Raw genomic sequence first — 12,030 nt, 5'->3', positions numbered from 1 at the left:
GCCCCCCCCCCACTCTATTCTTCTGATAACACAGTTGTGTTGTGAATGTTTATTTACTTATGTTTGCCTATCTCAATCCACTGGAATGCAAACTCCATGAGGGTGGGGATGCTTTTTATGTGTTTGTTTTGTTGACTCTTATATCTCCAGTACATAGAAAAGTGTTAGGCACTCAATAAATATTTATTGAATGGATTTATGAAGCCAGTTAAGTGGAGAAAGTACAAAATAGCATGAATTTTATGCTACCATTTATGTAAAAGATATTTTTTTCCTTTTACATAATCCAAACTGCTGAAAATTTTGTAGAACAAACAAATGATGTTGTCAACAAATTAATTGCAAAGAGGATGAAAGAAGAAACGTAGCGGGAGAATCTGTGGGTTAAAAGAGATTTAGAAGAACAACTGTGATACACGGATCTAATTTGGATCCTGACTCAACTAAACCAACTTTTAAAAAATTATGACATTTATGAAGCAATTGGAAATTGGAATACTGACTGGATAGTTTATGATATTAATGAATTATTATTAATGTTAAGGTGTGATTGTTGTATTGTGGTTATATTTTAAGAGTCTTCCTCTTTTAGATATACACCCAGAACTATTTATAGATGAAATGCTATGATGTTTGGGAGAGGATAGGTGGGGTGTGGGTGAAACAAGATTGTTCTTGAGTTGATGGTACTTGAAGCAGGGGATTGGGACGGCGGTGGGGGTGCTCCAGTGTAGGATTCTGTCTACTTTCGTATATTATATGTTCAAAATTTTCTACAGTAAAAAAGGTTACAAAAGAATATGCCCTTATACACACACACACACACACACACACCCTCTATTGATTTGTGTATGCATAATATATCTCTAGAAAGAAGTTTATTATATTGGTTGTCTGTGAGGTGGGTCTGGGTGATTGTCGGTAGGAGGGAGGGGTTTTTTTTTTTTTTAAGTAAATTTATATGTAGTTTTCAAATTTTGCACATTGTGAATGTTTTATCTATTCAAAAAATTAAGTAAAAAAAATTTTTTTAATCCAGGTTTTGGTGCCAGACAGTTTGAGGTGGTACCCCAGTTCCAATAATACTAGCTGTGTGATCTCAAGCAAATTGTCTAACATCTTTAAGCCTAAATCCCGTTCTATAAAATGGGAATAATAGTATCTCCCTCCTGGAAATGAGGAATATAAAACACTTAGCATAAGCCCAAGACATGGTAAACTCTTAATAAGGTTTAGCTCTTTTCATTTTTTACCAAAAATGAAAGTGAGGGATAGTGGGGCGCCAAGAGAGAATGAGGGAGAGATTGCTGGCTCCGGCTGAAAGCGCAGAAGGAGAGACGCTTGTTTGTTTTTGGTGCTCTGATGGTCTTGTCTTGATTAATATCAGCTGCGTGAGAGTAGACAGACTGTTATTTATCTTAGAGAAGATAACTTTGGTTGGTACTCAGTCTGATTTTCATGTGCCTTTATTTTAAAACTGTGGTTTGAGGGCTGCCTCAGGAATTGGAAACAGCTGGGGCCCCAAGCTTGCGAGGTTCTGCCATGGGCAGTTCTTACCTCTCTAGGTCACTGATGGTCTTCATCTGTGAAGTGAGTGAGTGGGGTCAGAGGATGTTCAGGGCCTCGGCTCCAACAGGCTGTGATCTGGTAAACTACTCCTCGCTGCTCCTCAGAACTATTCACAAGTCTGTTTCAAATGGACGCTGGAGGAGACTGAATTCATTCATTCATTCATTCATTCATTCATTCATTCATTCATTCATTCATTCATTCACTCATTCATTCATTCAATCATTCATTCAGCAAATATGTGTCCAGCACTCTTTTAGGCACTGGACATTCTGTAGTGAACAAAACATGTGAGTTGTTGGCTCTCGTGGAGCTTAAATTCATCAATCAATAGGTATCTAAATAATTTCTGGTGATCACATGTACTATCAGGAAAATAAAATACGGAAGTAGCATAAAAATCAGGAGGGTAGGCAGGAAAATTCTCTTTCTAGGGGGCAATAGTTGAGCTGAGACGTCAAAGATAATGCACCACTCATGCAAAGATCTGGGAGATAGGGGTCTAGAAAAATGCTATTCAAATGCAAAATAAGTGATTTTTCTGTTATCCTTCCCTAGTGTGTTTGCTTTTAAGGTAACTCACTGTACACTCTCCAATTCACTCCCACAGTCTACAGAAGGGCTATGTTCGAGGATGTTTATTACTTTAAAAAATAACTCATTTACGGTTCCTCTGTGAGCTTCCCTGGTGATTTGATTTACAAAAACGTAAATACTATCTTTTGACCATAGACTGATTTGGTAAACAAATACCTTATTTTATTCTAAAGACTATCATAATAACACATGCTAACACATAATAACACATACTAGTTATGAAAGACTCTAGGGATATTATCTAATTCTCAAGAAAAAAAGGGAAGTCTTTGGAATTTGCTTTGTTTTTTAATCTTATCTTGCCTTATCTTTTTTTTTTTCCCCCCCAATGACTATGTGCTTAGAATCTTCAGGAGGGAAGAAGGATCAGACCCTGCCCCTGATATCTTATCTTCTCCAGGTCATTTTGTTCTCCTCCCAGCATTTGGTTCTGAGGGACAGAAATGTGCACAGATGGAGCTGGGCGCCAGCAGCCATGTGCAACCGTTGTCTTTCTGACTAAACTTGGTCCCTTTTCAGTCATTCATACAAGTGCTGCTTTTGTGAACTTTAAAACGTAGATGTGCACATAGTTTCAGCTGCTATTTAAGGAAAGCCCTGGTGAATGTAGATCAATTGAATTCAACGTCCGGCATTTAGCAATACAAAATCCCACACACAGCACTTATTTTGAAGCAGGACTCAGGAACCATGTCGTGACACATGTGAACTATGCCAATCAATTGACAAAAAGGGTCTTGTTGGGCCAATTTCTTCAGCACGGTGATGACATTGCCAAGGGCCCATCAGACTTCCAGGGACCAGCAAAAATGTGTTCATTTCTTTTAGAACGAGAAAAAGATGAATTTCTAGGCCAAAGAAGAAGTTTCCATTGGTAATGTTAATATATTCACCTTAGTCATATTCACGTAGTCATAAAATATAATATATATATATATATATATATATATATATATATATATATATATTTATTAATGGAAAAAGGGCCTATGAAGGCAAAAGAGCCCAAGGTCCTGGATATGTTCAGGGTTAGGGACTAATAATACAATAATAGTTATATATCCTCTGTGATCAGCAGAGGATATGTTAGAGGCAGTAAATTTTAATCAGGTTATGTAAAAAAAAGTCACACTGGGGGAAAGATTTTTTTCCTGATTTTTTCCCCATCAGTGTTTCCCTGGCTGGTTTTGGCATCATTGATTGCAGTCATCCTCTCAACCCTGTTGCTATGTGGACTAAGTGAGACAATCCCCTGAAACAACAGGCCCGTTACCCGAAACATAAGTCCCCAAGAACTATCCTTCCTCTCTCCCTGTCTCCCTCACCCTTTCTCTCTTCTTGTCCTGCCTCTTCCTTTCACGTTTTTAACCTCATTACCTACCCTTCTTTCTACTCTCCCTCTCTCTCTCCCAATTTCCTTCCTTCCCTACTGATACATCGTGCTTTTCCTTGCATCATGCCCAGTGGAATCAGAAGTGACACCTAAAGATAAAACTCAAGTCTGTGAACATACAAAATGATGTTCTTGTGATGTGGCTATGTTCCCAAATAATGTATCTCCTATCCTTCATACCTATTCATACCTACAAGGCAGTCTCTCTCTCTCTCTCTCTCTCTCTCTCTCTCTCTCTCTCTCTGTAGCACCATCCACCTGCTCTTGTATCTCAGGAAGTCTTGCTATAAATTTTGTCTGAAAGTCCTCACACTACTTTCCTTAGAAATATCCTAAAAATAGACTTCTATGGCTTGACAGCAAGTTGAGGAACATGACGCCCGAGGACACTGAATTACTGTAAGTCATAAAAGTTTTACTTCCGTGAGATTTGCTCTTAAAATCATAAAGCTGTAGTCAGTGAAAAATAGCGGCTGACTACAAGCATGAGATAAATAAGTTATCCTTTGCGTTTCGCTCTAATCTTGGCTGCAGAATGGGCAGAGTGATGCTTTGGTTGCAAAACTTTGAATTTGTATGTGAATATAATTTAGACTGAAAAAAAATGGGGTGGAGCAAGCATTGGTCGCAGGGCAAAAAGAAGGTTTTTGTTAAGTTTTTAAGCCCCCAGATTCATGAAAATTCTGAAAGCCCTCTTGGTACAGCGTAAAGTTGGATCCATGTTTCAACACTAGCTCTGCCACTTGCTACAGTAGTGACTGTTTGCTGGGCATGACCAGGCTGTGACGGCTTCTGGAGTAGTTCAATTGCTGGAATTCAGCTTTCTCTGCACTGAAAGAGTACAATGATCTAAAAGAAAAAGTTTTAGCCAACAAGTTATTGTACCTAATATGTTAGATATGGTACAAAGGTATGGTACAAAAGAAACATATTTTATAATAATATTCTAGAAAACCTTTTATGTATTATAACCACATTATGCAATACAATTAAAATTACATTACATATATGTCATTATTTGGTGTTCATCTAAAATATCTGCTCACTTGAAATGGAAACAAAAACAAAAATACAGGAGGAAGGCAGAACAGGTGAAGCACGGGGATTTAATTTTTTTCTTGATTTTATTTTTAGCACAAATGGTAGCACAGCATAATATTCTGCACCTAGTAAAGTTATGATTGACATACAGCACTGTCTAAGTTTAGGGTATATAGCATAATGATTTGATTTACACTGTGAAGTGATTGCCATAATAAGTTTAGGTAACATCCATCATTTTATATAGATACAAATATAAATATATATATAAATATTTATATATATATTTATATATGTATCTATTTATATAGATACAAATATATGTGTATATATATATATATGTATATATATATATATATATATATATATATTCTCTTGTGATGAGAACTCTTAGGATCTATTCTCTTAACAAATTTTATAATATCATCCAGCAGTGTTAGCTATAGTCATCACGTTATACATTATATCTCTAGTTCTTATTTATCTTATAATTGAAAGTTTGTGCCTTGTAAACACCTTTATCCAATTTCTGCCCTCCTCCTCCCCTTCTGGTAACCACAAAGCTGATCTCTGTTTCTGTAATTTTTTTATTTTATTTAATTTTTTAAAATTCAACATATAAGTGAGATCATATGGTATTCGCCTTTCTCTGTCTTATTTCATTTAGCGTGTTTCCAGCTTCATCCAAGTTGTCACAAATGGCAGTATTTTCTCATTTTTTATGGCTGAATAATATTCCATTTTGTATATATACTATAACTTTTTTTTCATTTGTCTGTCGATGAATGAAAAAAAGGTGTTTCCATGTCTGGGCTTTTTAGAACAGTGAAGCTTTCTGTAATGGTAGGTACATTACACTATGCGTTTGTCAAAACCCACAGAACTTCACAGCATAGTTAACCTTAATAAAAGCAAATATTTTAAAAATCATTGAGAAGGTCAGAGATGCTGGGATGAAATGTAGACTGTGATGGGAAAATATAATATCTATGAATGTATGACATACCTTCACTGGAGAGGAGAGAAAAGGTGATGATCAAGTAACTTTACAACATAGATGTGTACGTATTTTCAGCTGCTTTTTAAGTACTATAGTTGGTAACGTTGGTAAAGCTGTCACCCATGGAGATATGGGTTAAGAATTCTGAAACCACTAGATGTGTCAGCTGGAACTGAACAATGAAGTAAATGTATGGCAGGTGGAGAAAGCCAAGTTTCTCACTGTTGGACTGTAAGGTTACAGACAAGAGGAGAGGGCTAGAATGGTCCATAACATATTGCATTAGAGTTGGAGACATCAGTATGAACTCAGGTTTAGCTTAATTTAGATCCAGATGGCTACATATACAAGTTATTGCTTACACATATGTGTGTGTGTGTGTGTGTGTGTGTGTGTGTTACATACACATATATTTGTTTGCTCTGTTTTTTAGGAGGGCCTAGAAGAAGTGACTCCTCAGTAACAACTAGTTAGCACATCCAACCAAAGTCTACTCTTGGTTTCTAATACCATTCTCCAATGAAAGGGAACAGGGTTTCTTGGAAAAATGGTTGTTTCTAAAAAGGGCTGGGACATGAAATATCCAAGATGAGCCTAGAGCATTTTGTAGTACTAAAAAGCAAGGATGGGCTTAAAAAAAAACAAAACAAAGCAAACAAACAAGCTACATACACACAGACACACACAGACACACACACACACACTATTAGGGACATGTCTGATGGACATGGAGCCATCTGAAAGAGCTCCCAATGGCCAAAGCTGGAATAATTTCAGCAATAAAATAGTGCTATTTGTAGATCGTTGTACAAAGGATAATATAAATATCCATGAGTCCATCCTAATATAAATTAATGACTGAATACATTTGTTTTAAATGTAGAAGATAGACACATCTGTCATGCAGAAGAATCCCAAATAACTTATGTAGATACTCCCTTCTCAAGGAGGTGGAACCTAACTCCCATTCCGTAAGTGTGGGTTGTTCACAGTGACTTCCTTTTAAGAGTAGAATATGGAAGGAGGAAATAGCGGAAGTAACTTTACAATGGAGAGACCCGATAAACAGGACCTCATCCAGGTGACCAAGGTCAACATCAACATACATCATGTTGGCAGTATATAGCCTTGATATAATGGGATGAGAAGGGCACCTTACCTCTGTGGTCTTGCTCCCCAAAACGATAACCCCAGTCTAACCACGAGAAAAATGGCAGACAAACCCATACAGAACGTTCTTTAAAATACTTGACCTATACTCTTCAAAACTGTCAAGATCATTACAAACAAGCAAAGCCTATCACAGTCAAGAAGATTCTAAAGAGAGACATGATAACTAAAAGTGCTGTGGTCTACTGGGTGGGATCCTGGACCCCAGTAAGAAGACATTAGGTAAAAGTGAAAGAAACCCAAATAAAATAGGAAATTTAGTTATTGACGTAACAATACTGGTTCATTAATTGTGACAAAGGTTAGCAATTAGGTAAACTGGGTGTGGGCATATGGGGCTGTGTATATCTTTGCAACTTTTCTGGAAATCTAAAACTGTAGTCTAAACCGAAAAGCTTATTTTTAAAAAAAAACTAGTAATAGTGTTTATCAATTCTCTTTCCAAATTCTAGAAATTCATCTGCATGTTCCTTTCCTTTAATATTGGAAACAGGTTCTAAGAGCACTGGTTGGCTCTGGCCATGCCTTTCTTTCCAGAAATTTCTCCTTTGACCTGTGAATCTGAAGTAGGTCCTGTTTAATTGTACATTTCCTTTGTTCCATAAATTTCTGAGATTTTCATAACACAAAGTGTCTTCTGACTGAGTCATTTGTGATACATCCATGGGTACCCCTGCCCCCACCCTACTCTTATCTCATGGCCAAGGCCGCCATGACCTCACTGACCAGTTTCTCACGGCCCAGCAGGCAGAGCACAACACTGCCACGCACCACCTACCACGGCAGATTGTTCCTCATTTAGTACAATGGCCTGATTTTTTAAAATGGATGATCATAAAAATATCCTTTTGGGGCAGTTTTGTTGTCTGGATGTTTCTAGTGTTTGGATGTTACTATGGTTGCAAATGATGTCATCTCACAGTTAAGGAGTGCCATTGATAATACCCGCCTTGCAAACTTGTTGAAAGACTATAGATACAAGTGGCAATGCCTGAAAAAGGCACACACAGCTCCTGGCACACACAGACCTGCACTAAATACCATGCTTCCTCCCTTCCCACCCTCCTGAGCATGGAAGGCGTATATGGACAGTGTAGAGTTTCCCAAATTGTGTTCTGTGTATCACTAGTAGACTGAGAGATGTATGTGCTGTAAACACAAATGTTTGGGAAATGTTATGCACGTCTTTTGGAGATTTACAATATAAATTAAGTTGTTGGAGTCTTGGAGAAGAAAGGTTAAATTTTGTTTAATTAAAATTCCCCACACTCACTGAACTCTTTTATTGTGTGTGTGAAGAATCTGCCAGTGAACCAGTTAGGAATTCTGGATCTAGTTGTTAGGGCCAGAGGCTGGGTGGAAGGTAGGAGGAGACGGAAGTCTGAAGACTAAATATCTGAAAAGCAGATGAAAATGTTGGCCGCCAGCTGCTCATAAAGCATTTAGAAGACTGGCGTGGGACAGAAACCTTTGCCTGGCTCCCTGCAATGGCAGCCACAGCTGGTTGAGTCACTTTTTCCCTAGAAGGGTGAGTGGGGGTGGGGGTGGGGGTGGGCTGTAGGAAACCATGGAGTCGTGTTCTCCAGGTACACGTGGTGAACGTATGGCCAGCTCCAACTCTTCCCCTGAGATGAGGATGAGGGGAAAGCAGAGACGGCTCCTGAAGGGCCCTCCCTGCTTAAGGCCATGGCGCGCGCATGACCTGTGTCAATGCAGGTGACGCAGAGCCTCCCCAGGCTCCAGCTTGGGGAAGTTTCCTGGATGGGGGAGGCCTAGAATGGCTTTTCTTTCTCCCTTGAGACTTTCCAGTTCTCCTGCAAATTGGTTGTGTATCCTTCTAGGAACACTGTGCGTACTGAGATAAGTTAATCCTGGAATTATCTGCTTGAGAGGAGATAAATCCACAGGCTCTGTGTGTGTGTGTGTGTGTGTGTGTGTGTGTTCCCAGATCCCCAACGCCTCCAAGAAGAAAAGCAGGTGCTTTCAAAGCAGCCTGAGGGAGACTGAAGTGCAAATGTGGGGCGCTCCACCTGCAGGCAGGTCAAGCCCTGTGGTGTTTTATAGGCGGCATCGTAAATAGTTATAATCCCTCTCTTTGATCAATTTGAAGTCTCTTGAGGACAGACAAAACTGAGTGAAACACAGAATGGAGTATTCAAGCATGTCTAAGGAAATCCTCTTCATATGAAAAAATATATATGGATCAACCCTACCTTCAAAATCTCAAACTCCTCTTTTCTAAAAACATTATGTGTAACAAATCCACAGTCACTGTATTAGTTATTTCCTTAACCTGTCCACAGTATGAGAGCTCTTTAAATCTGGTTATAGTGTAGTTGCTTCACTGAATGACTCTATATGACAAATATTTCCTCTGGTCTTTGTAAAGTGATTTGCTGTTATACAAAAGTACTTTATTATAGATATTTAGTTTTGAGGACAGAAGCAGGGAATGGTTCTTCAAGCTGTTGCGCCTTTTCTAAACCCCAGTTTCTTATCTATAAAATCCTTGATTTTGGATACTCGAGTTCAGAGTTCTCTCCCCAGACCTGTGAGAGAATACATTTCTATTGTTTTAAGCCACCAAGTTTGTGGTAATTTGTTAACAGCCCCAGGAAACGAATACAGCCCCAAAGTGGTGAAGATGTGAGTTTGTTCAAAGATCTGAAGGAGTACCCATGAGTAAGATGAGGATTAGCCTGTGATGGTAGTGGAGTATCAAGGTCTAGGCCACATGGCACCTTAGAGAACCTGGAAAGAAGTCTGGATAGTTCAAAGTGTGATAAGAAGCCAGTGAATAGTTTGAGGCAGGAACTATGACCTACTTTTTACAAGGAGAGAGAATGGAAGCAGGGAAGCCAGTGAGAAACATGAGTGAGTGATACTAGTGGCCTGGACGAGGGTAGTGGACGTGGAAATCAAAGGTAGCTGATCAAATCAAGATATAGTCAGTAGATAAAGTTGACAGGACCTGTTGATAGATTGGATATGGAGATAGAAGAAAGGAAGAAACCAAGGATGATGCATGTCTAGGTGTCCAGGTTGAGTGGATTGTGACAAAGCCTAGAGAGAAAACAGGTTTGGAACAGCAGATGAGAATTAAGAGTTCAGTCTTGAACATGTGAAGTTTGAGATGGGTGTGGATTATCCAAAGAGAAATGCCAGGTGAGTATCTGAATATACAAAGAAAGGAAAGCTAAAGAAAGATATCTAGGCTAGAGATGTAATTAAAGAATCATTATAAAGATTATATAGAGTTTGAGTCCTCAAGGGAAAGACAGTGAAGATAGCTTGGAACTAAACCTTGAGAAATACCAACGTTTAGATATTGGGAAGGGGAAGATGATCCAATAACATTGACTAAGGAAGGCCTATGAGATGAAGGGAAAACAAGGAAAGTATGCTGTCCCAAAGGCCAAGAGAGGGAAGTATTTGAAAATAAAATTATGCTCAGCTTCTACAAATGCTGCTGAGAAGTCAAATAAAACAAGGCCACAGAACTGTCTTTTTGATTTAGCAACATAGAAATCACTAGAAACCTTGACTAAAGCAATATCAGGTGAATGGTGATGGTGGACACCAGATTGGAGTGGGTGGAAGAGTGCATGACCCAAAATAAATTACAGATGGAATAAAAGTATAAACATAAGAACAAAACTATAAAAATATAGTTCTCAAAATATTTTATGAAAATATTCAAGAATTGTTTTTTGTAATCTTGGGGTAGAAAGGCTCTAAAAGAAACACAAAATCAAAACACATACACATTAATATATTTGACAATGCATCAATAATCAAAAACTGCTGTATGATTTTAAAAAGACCACAAATTTTAGAGAAAATAGGAGTTACAAATTTTGTACAATGTATGCAATATAAAAGGATTAGCATTCAGAATTATAAAGAATTTCTGTGAATCAATAAAAAAGATAAATCATTGAGTAGAAAAATGGGTAAAAGATACAAGAAGGCATTCACAGAATAAGAAAACCATGCAGCCAATAAATATACGAAAAGATGCTCAACTTCATTAGTAACCAGAGATATGTTCATATCCTATGCTGGTAAGGGGCCTAGGGACTAGACATTCTCAAACATGGTTGGTCATGGTGGGAATACAAATTGGTACAGCCACGGAAGACAATTTGGCAATATTTATTAGCAAAATCCATTTTGTATACTATGCCCCTCAGAAACACTTATATGTGTGTAGGTGGTGGCTCATTGTGTTTGTAATAGAGAAATGCAGTCAAGGCATCAGCCAGGCAGCTTTCCTTTCTGAAGCTCTGGGTCCTCTTCCAAACACACCCAGAGTTCACTTCCTTGAGGCTGTAGGACTGAGGTCCCCGTTTTCTTGTTGGCTGTCAGCTGGGGGCCGCTCACCGTTCTGGATGGTGCACACAGCCCCCTTCCACATGGCCCCCTCACCACATGACAGCATGCTTCTTCAAGGGCAACAGGAGAATCTGTCCTCCAGGAGAATTTGCTAAGATGGAGTCTTATGTTATGTATTCAAGGGAATGACCATCCCATCAGGCAAAAGTGAATAACATCAAGGAAATTACTAATGAAGTCAAGGAAATTCTTCTCGTCTGGTCTAAAGTAAACAAGCCTTTGATGATTTTGTGCTTATGGATTTAGTTTATTTCCTAGCAGATTAGAAAAACTCAACCCGCTTTTGGTTAAGAATTTTTGGACATCATAAAAATGGTGGCGTTATGGGAGCCTCTTGAAATCTCCCCTGCAATTTACAACAAATTGAAAAACTATAACTCCACAAAGGACTCCTTGCACAGCAGGCAGGCAAGACTAAGAGGCACACTACTGAAATCATCTAAAGGTGGGCAAATTGCTTGAGTGGGGGAAGAGGGAAGGGAGAAAGGCAGAGATGGGGATGCACAGGTGCAGGATGCAGACCTAGCTCAGTGTTCTGAGCTTGCTGCATTCTGGAGCTACCACAGAGGAGAGGGAAGAACTTGTACTAGTAGGGCCCCATTTATGGCCCACAGGGCTGAGGGGACAGCATATAACACGGCTCATGGCAGAGACCTCGGAACAAAGACTGAAGGAAGAAGGCTGAAAACAGTGGTTTAAGCCCTCACTGCCTAGCAGGGAATGGGAAGCCTTAGGCACTGAGCCTAGCCACCCTCTCCCTACCCTCCCAGAGCTCGCCCCGACCCCACCTGCCCAGTGATAGAAGTGGAACAGTAACAGTGTCAGATCAAAAGAACAGAATATTTGCAGTTCTGAGAACTGTGGT

Source organism: Rhinolophus sinicus, linkage group LG02 (genome assembly GCF_036562045.2).
Source record: "Rhinolophus sinicus isolate RSC01 linkage group LG02, ASM3656204v1, whole genome shotgun sequence".
NCBI lineage: Eukaryota > Metazoa > Chordata > Mammalia > Chiroptera > Rhinolophidae > Rhinolophus > Rhinolophus sinicus.
This window is presented reverse-complemented; position numbering follows the sequence as displayed.